The following is an 8,043-nucleotide window of genomic DNA, read 5'->3' as shown; positions in this document are numbered from 1 at the left end:
CGACCCTGCGCTGCACAGCGGGCTGGCCTGCTGGCTCAGGGACCTTCTGAACTTCACTTTCCAACCTGAAATAGGAGGGGTCACGCCGGTAACCCCCGTGCAGTGCCTCCTGGGGGTGAGGGGTTCTTGGGTCTGTGGGCCTCCTGACAGGCAGTTGGCATCTCCAGTCCCGTTGCATCAGATGAACTCAATATTTGTGTCTCGAACCAGGAAGGCTGAGGGGTGAGGGGGGCGCAGCGTTGGACGGGGCAGCCACATAGAGGCCTAGGGCTTAAATCCGGAGGATTTCAGGAATCTTGGTCCAAATACACCAAAAACATAGCCCAGACTTTTTTGAACACTTCCAGTGACGGGGAACTCGCTACTGCAAAGAGCAATGCGATTTGGTGGCCATGCAGTGAGCAGCTGCGCTGGGCCGGACCAGGTCCTCCGAAGAGCAAGGACCTCGCCTGTGCCCGAGGGACCAACACTCGCAACCGGGGTGGGAATAGAGAAAAGAAATAATGTGTGCGTGTGCGTGCATGTGTGTGTGCGTGTGTGTGCATGCATGTGTGTGCCTGTGTGTCTCTCTGTGTGTCTCTGTGTCTTTGTGTGTGTCTGTCTGTGTGTGTGTATCTGTGTGTGTCTGTGTGTGTCTATGAGTATGTCCCTGTGTGTGTCTGTGTGTGTATCTGTGTGTATGTGTGTTCGCCTGTGTGTCTGTGTGTGTCTATGAGTATGTCCCTGTGTGTGTCTGTGTGTATGTGTGTGTATCTGTGTGTCTGTGTGTGTATGTGTATGTGTGTGTGTGTCTGTGTGTGTCTATGAGTATGTCCCTGTGTGTGTGTCTGTGTGTGTATCTGTGTGTCCCTGTGTATGTATCTGTGTGTGTCTGTGTGTATGTCTGTGTGTGTCTGTGTGTGTCTGTGTCTCTGTGTGTATCTGTGTGTGTATATGTATGTGTGTCTGTGTGTCTGTGTATGTATCTGTGTGTGTGTGTGTGTGTGTCTGTGTATGTATCTGTGTGTCTGTGTGTGTCTGTGTGTGCTTGTGCTTGGGGTGACCACACGGGTCCCATTTATGAGTCTGTGACCTTGGATGAATCGCTTTCTGGCCCCCGGTCTGTAAAATGGACATCACAGGCGCAGGAAGGACAGCCGCCTCTCCCTCCCTCCGGGGCCCCTCCCTCCCGGCATCTCCCCTTCCCTCACAGAAAAGGTTAGCTCCACTTTACCCCGCGGCTAAGGCACCGGCCCCAGCCACCCAGCCAGACAAACCCAGCCGGGGCCCGCCTTGCGGGGCTCCCGGTCCAGGCGTGATGTGGGCCCTGTGCGGGGACTCAGGGCCACCCTGCAGCCTCCGCTTCTCCGGTCCAGGAGAGTCCGGCCCGTCCTGTGCAGGTCAGCTCTGAGAAACACGCACCCCCCCCCAGCCCCCCGGGAAAGGTGGAGCGTGGGCAGAACCGCGAGCTCTGGAATCTGGATGACTCCCTGGGTCCCAACCAGCTCCACCTTCCGCGGCAGAACTGGGCAGAGGCCGTGGCCACAGGGCTGCTATGACTTGACTGTGGCTTTGACCTGGGCAGGCCTGACCGGGTGGGGCCGGGACCTGGGATCCTCGGAGCTTGCGGGCGCAGGGCAGGGAGGCTGAGCCGCTCCCAGGGAAGGGGAACGTGCTGAGACTCGTTCCGCCCGTCTCCTTACGAGTCTCTGGTTGCCAGCGAGAGAGGACGTGAACCCCGGGAAACACAGCACGCCAATCCCATTGCTTCTGCTCGCATGCTCCTCAGGACGGGGAGCTCACTGCTTCCCCAGGCAGCTTATTTTCTCTCTGGGGACCTGCTTGTGCAAAGGTCTCCAGAATCAGCTATCACCACTGCTCATTCTCCCAGTGAAGGCCCAGAGGTGTCGAGGCGTTTATCCAGGTCCCACCTGGGACTCAGTGATGGAGGCAGGCCCAGCACCCGGGGCTCTAGAGCTCAGACAATACTCCTTCCACCTCTTTGCTGGAGAGTCTCGGACGAGGGAGGGACCTCTGCTGGTGGAGAGGTCAGGGAAGGCTTCTCGGAGGAGGTGACATCTGAGATGGCCCTTAACAGACGGCACCAGGATGTGGCTTGATGCCCCAATTTGTTGTGTCCTGCCCCTCACGTCTGTGCTCTTTCCTGCTCTGTCTCACCATGAGCATGGCAAAAGGGAATATGCATTAATTGGATGGATGGATGGATGGATGGATGGATGGATGGATGGATGGATGGATGAATGAATGGATGGATGGATGCACGGGCAGGAAGGCCACCCCCAGAGGCGAGCGGGCAGTGGTAGAGGTCCCTTCAGAGCCGAGGGCATCTTGTGAGGAGGCTTTAGATGCCAAGCATTTCTGGCCCCGCGGCCTGTTTTGCTCTGCAGCTGGCTCAGCGTCTCCGTTTATTGTGTCTTTCTCTGTTTTGTAAACCAGGCTGAGTGACAAGAGGTCACAGCACACACTTGCGTGTGGCCAAGGAGCCGGGCCAGCAGCCAGCTTGGCGGAGGCCCCTGGCTGGCTGCCCTCTCCTCCCACCCCAGCAGGCCCGTGCCTCCCCCTGCCCCCGGCCCTCCAGGGAGCGCGGTGTCTGCGGCTGGGGGGGCGGCTGGGGCGCGCGCTCTTCAGCACACCCAGGCCTGCGCGGCCCCAGTGACCTCTTGTCTGGCAAGCACTCCCGCTGGGCCCGTGGTTCTGGCTTTTGCTCCCTTGCAAGAACATGTTTTTATTGTTGTTGGTTTTTTGTTTGTTTTTGTTTTATATATTTTTATTGGTTTCAGAGAGGAAGGGAGAGGGAGATAGAAACATCAACGATGAGAATCATTGATTGGCTGCCTCCTGCACGCCCCCTGCTGGGGATCGAGCCCACAACCCGAGCATGTGCCCTGACCAGACCAGGAAGCGAACCATAATCTCTTGGTTCATAGATCGACTTTCAACCACTGAGCAATGCCTGCTGGGCACAAGAATTTCTATATTCCCCTCCCCCCATTATAAATTATTTACTTGCTCAGGACAGAAACCCCAGGGCATGCAGGAAAGTGGGAAGAGGACATCTTTGCCATCCATCCAAGGCAGCAGCTCTGAGGGTTTCAGTGATGCCCACCTCGGCCTGGCATGGGCTGTGGGCACAGGGTTTGGGGTGTAACCGCGTTTACAGCCAGACATTAGCACACGGCTCTGTCTTCCGCCTGGGATGGGGGCAGGTGTAGGATGATAAAAAAAAAAGTAGGGGGTCTGGGCACCAGGATTCCAGGACCTGGGTTCAAGGCTGGGCTCTGCCACGCGCTGGCCGTGTCCTGGGAGAATGGCCACCTCCCTGGGCCTCGGTGTCCACGTCTATAATGAGGGGCCTGATGCAAGTGTCCAGAGCCTTCCACGCGGCTACCCGGGGTCCTGGCAGGGTGACCAGGGACAGAGCTCAGGGCGGAGGAAGAGGATAGTGCCTCTACAGGAACCCCACCCTCCCGTTACGACGGCCCCTCGAGCTCGGCCCTCAGCCACTCCAGGCCTGGAAGTGCCCCCGACCCCAGTCACCTCTGACCTGGACCAGAGCCGACTAACCACTATGCTACATCGGCCGGGGCAGAACTCTGGGAGATTTTAATATTTTTAAATGCTCTGTAGTGTGGTCATATTATCCTTTAAAACCAAAAGGGAGACTTTTTTTTTAAGGGGAAGGAGTGGTGTCAGGAAGTCAGATAAAGTTGCTCATCCATTAAAACTACAGAACCCAATGCCAGGGCAAGGCACAGAACACGCTGAACAGCGTAGCCCACCCCAATCAACAGGGACAAGGAACAGACGACGAGGAGCCCGGGTATTGAGGGGCGCAGGTCGGGGAAGCTGCTCTGACCTCCGCTGGGAAAGCAGGCGAGTGAGGGGCTCTGCCCGGAGGCCCCCCCTCCCACTCCCCCCTGCAAATGTTTCCGACACACCCCAGGCTCCTGGTGTCCAAATGCTGGAGGGCCCACGCGTGTGTGCGAGGTGGAACCGGGTCCAATCTGGTTCTGGGACCCGAGCTCACTTCCCAGGGCCCGCCGCCCCTCCCAGGCAGCTCAGGTCTGTTTGCAGAGCAAGGACCCCTTGGAGCTGCGTGGAGGCCACACTCCCCCTGCTGAGGCCGCACTCCCCCTGCTGAGGCTGACACGCAGCCTGGGCCCCTCCCTTCCCCACCCAGTACTCACTGTGGCCTCGGGTTTACCCTCGTGAGAGCTAGAGCAGCCCCCACTGGCAAACCCCACGGGCAGCCAGGTGGCAGAGAGCCCGGTGGGGTCCCCGCAGGGTCCGAAGGTGCGGCCTGACCGGGGGCAGCTCTCAGAAGCTCCCCACGGAGGTCCTGCCCCCGCGCACCCACGCAGGCAGGAAGACATTTATTCTGGGGAGGCGTCGGGAAAGGGTTCGGAGCCATGACTCAGGAGGCCTCGGTGCCCAGCTCGGGCCTTGACCCCGACGTGCTGGGTGGTCTGAGAGATTTCACTTCTTTATGGAGCAACTGGGTTTGTTTGTTTGTTTGTTTAAGAGATTGGGATGCAGCCCGGCCAGCGTGGCTCAGTGGTTAAGCATGGAACCATGAACCAGGAGGTCACAGTTCGATTCCCAGTCAGGGCACATGCCCGGGTTTCGGGCTTGATCCCCAGTAGGGGCCGTGCAGGAGGCAGCAGTCAATGAATCTCTCTTCTCATTGGTGTTTCTCTCTCTCTTCCTCTCCCTTGCCCTCTGAAATGAATAAAAATATATAAAGTAAGTAACTTGAGAAATACAATAGCCTATTGTATTCAAGGTTGACTATAGACAATGAGATGAAGTCTGGCTGGCTTAGGGGTAGCCCAGGCAGGGACCTGCTCTCATTGCTGGGAAATCACAGACCCCAGAGAGGTGTTGGGGACCCACCAGCCCCCTGGGACGTTTTGCTCAGCGGCCTTGTTGGAGGAGGGACTGACTGGGGCTACTTACCCTCCAGCCCCCGGCCCCCGCTCTGAGAAGCACCCCGGGCTCTGGCAGGCAGCCACGGATACGGGGCTGGACTTGGCTGCAAGGCCGACTCCGTACGCAGCAGACGCGGCCCCTGAGCAGGAGCTGCGTCCTTCCGTGGCGGCCACAGCCCCAGCCCTCGGACGTGGATTCCTGGGAAGCGGAATGAGCCGCCTCTGTGGCTGCGGGAAGTCGCTGCTGGCAGCTCCGTGGTCCCAGGTTTATGGGAGCCCGTGGAGGGCAGTATTTTCAAGGGAGCTTCTTGGACAGAATCCCGAGGGGGGCGGTGTACAGTGAGTCAGAGGCTGGGGGTTCCTTCCAAAGCGTCGACTTGAAAGATGAGAGGGAGCACCAGCTGGGGTCTCCGCCTCCCCACGCCCACCCCGGCCAGGGCTCCAGCCAGGGGCCCGCCCAGGCCCGGTGGCTGCGGAAAGCCAGGGGGGATAAAGGGGCTCACTCAGGGCCACACACAGGCCCCGCTCCTGACCACCGTCACCTGCTGTGCCCATGTGCCCGCCACACCACGCTCCCCGACCCAATTCCTTTAAATGCTTCCCTGACATCTGACTTGATAATCCCAGGATGCATGAGTCAGGGTCCCAGGAGGAAAGAGGCACACTGGGTCGTATGGAGGATGCTCACAGAGGGCCTGTGACAGGTGCAGACAGCGTGCGGGCACCACAGGGCCCGAGCTGGCAGCCAAGGTCCCACTCCGCCAGCCCACCCTCCCGCCTGAGGCCTGAGCTCACAAGAGGTGGCATCACCAGCCGGGCAAGGACCCCTGACCGCCAGCCCTGGAAGCCCTTCCTCACTCTCCTCCCTCCCTCAGCCTCCTGCTGGGACGCCCACTGGCCAAACCCCAGGGGAAGCCCAGTGGCCCCGCACGCAGGGTCTGCAGGGAACGTGGCCTGACCCGGGCAGCCCTCAGCAGCTCCCACAGGTCCTGCCCAGGGCATCCACGCAGGGAGGTGGGCACGTGCACGTGCGAGCACACAAACACGTACACACACACACAAGCATGCACACACAGCCCACTGGCCAAACCCCAGGGGAAGCCCAGTGGCCCCGCACGCAGGGTCTGCAGGGAACGTGGCCTGACCCGGGCAGCCCTCAGCAGCTCCCACACAGGTCCTGCCCAGGGCATCCACGCAGGCAGGTGGGCATGCACACACACATGCATGCACACACACGTACACGCACACACACACACACGCACGTACACACACACACATACACACGCATGCACACACACACCTCCAAACAGACACAGAGAAACCCTAGAATGGCCTCCGCCTCCCCCTTCTCCGGGCCCTCACTCCTCCGGCCTCTGGACAGCTGGAGAGCTAAAGGCCTCACCTCTGCTTTGAAAACGAGAGCAATGTTTACAGCCATTAGCAAGCCATTAGGGGCCAGCTTGGCTGACTCCCCAAATCTGGGGACACCCCGCCAGGTCAGCCCCCTGGGGAGCCCTGGGGTCCTGGCCAGGAGATGCTCGAAGGCCCTGAGGTTCCTGTGCAGGGTCACTGTCCACGAGGAGACGGGAGGCCCTGCCAGCAGCTGAGGTCCCTGGGCCAGAGGGGAGCCCCTGGCGGGGAGGCTTGCCCCCTGGACCTCAGCACCCAAAACACCCCGTCACTGTTACTGAGAAATGAACGATCGCAACAGCTGACCCGTGGACTTCCTCTCCCTGGGGCAGGCCTGGCCCAGCCGCAAGGTGACCTGCCTGCCGGCCTTTCTCCCTCCCCCGGCCGCCTCCTCCAGGATCAGGACGCGGCTCTCAGCGCATGCGTGCAGTTCCCAGGAGTGGCCTCACCTCGTTAACGAGTGTCCATTGACTGTGTTCCCCTCGCTTCCTGCTTACCAACCGCGTTTTCTGTTTCTAACCTGTTCCCATTTCCTGAACCAATTTCCCACGCCTTATCTCCTCCTCCCACAGCTGAGCTGGGACAGCTGTGCGCGTTCGCAGACCCCCCTCGCCGAGGAGGGCTGAAGGGGGGCAGGCAGATCGGGGTACACCCGTGCACATGCACGGGCGCCCACGCACCCAGTTCTGCACACCGCCCAGCCAGGAGAGCGGTCCCATGGGACCCTGGCGAGAGCCCCAGGTGTGGCACCGGGAGGGGGTGAAGCCCCACCTCCAGGTTTGCCAGCAGGGACTCGGGGCGGGTGGCCGCACCTCTCTGCACCCCTGTCCTCCTCGGTAGGGCCAGTGTGCAGCGTGCCTCCCTCCCGGGGGTGCGGCCAAACGGGAGGGGCAGAGACAGGCTCTGGCCCCGGGAGCCCCACTGGGCAGAGGGCTTACACCTGTGACTGGGACCAGGCGAGGCCCGGCTCAGCCCTGAGGCACGTGGTGGCGACAGCCACAGGTTAAAGCTGCTCCTCTGTACCCACCTCCCTCCTCACACTCTAAGGCAGCAGTTCTCAACCTGGGCTGCACATTAGAATCGCCTGGGAATCTTTTAAAAATCCCGATTTCTGGGCCTCGTCCTCCGGAAATTCTGTTTCTTTGTTATGGGGTGGGGCCACAAACCCCATAACAAAGAAACAGAATTTCCAGAGGATGAGGCCCAGAAATCAGGATTTTAAAAAGATTCCCAGGTGATTCTAATGTGCAGCCAAGGTTGAGAACCACTGCTCTAAGGCCTCGTTCCCGTCATAGTTCCCGTCTAATTCGTCCCCGTCACATACAGGTGAGCCTGCGTGCACGCCCAGGCCCTGCCCTGCGCACGACTCACACCCACACCTGCTGTACCTGCCGCACCTGCCACAGAGCACCTCACACCTAAAGGGCAGGTCTCAGCGCCTGATCCTGTGTCTCCGCGTCAGCCACGCCCGTCTCCCCTTCCCAGGAGAGCGCAGCCCCTGGGGGCAGGGGCCTTGGCACCTCCGCCCCCTCATGCCCAGCCCCTCCGTTTCCAACCTTGCACCGGGCATGTCACTTTCCTCTCTGAACGCCCCTGGAAGCCTCCTCCCGGGCCCCACCACTCCGGGCCTCCAGGAAGGGCTGCATGCGCCCACTCACGGGTCTCCCTGCGCCCACGCTGCTCCCCTCCCCCCACCGCAATCCCG

At 60.4% G+C, this 8,043-nt stretch overlaps 1 protein-coding gene across 4 annotated transcripts in view; it reads left to right on the top strand.

The window, feature by feature from the left end:
- The window catches only part of BDKRB2 (bradykinin receptor B2), a 26,873-nt gene that overhangs the window by 11,718 nt on the left and 7,112 nt on the right, over nucleotides 1-8,043 (top strand). The gene's annotated exons all lie outside the window — the stretch shown is intronic.

The sequence above is a fragment of the Myotis brandtii genome, unplaced genomic scaffold, assembly GCF_000412655.1.
Source record: "Myotis brandtii unplaced genomic scaffold, ASM41265v1 scaffold273, whole genome shotgun sequence".
In the NCBI taxonomy this organism is placed as follows: Eukaryota; Metazoa; Chordata; class Mammalia; order Chiroptera; family Vespertilionidae; genus Myotis; species Myotis brandtii.
Note: the sequence above shows the minus strand (reverse complement) of the source record. Positions and strands in the feature narration are given on the sequence as shown.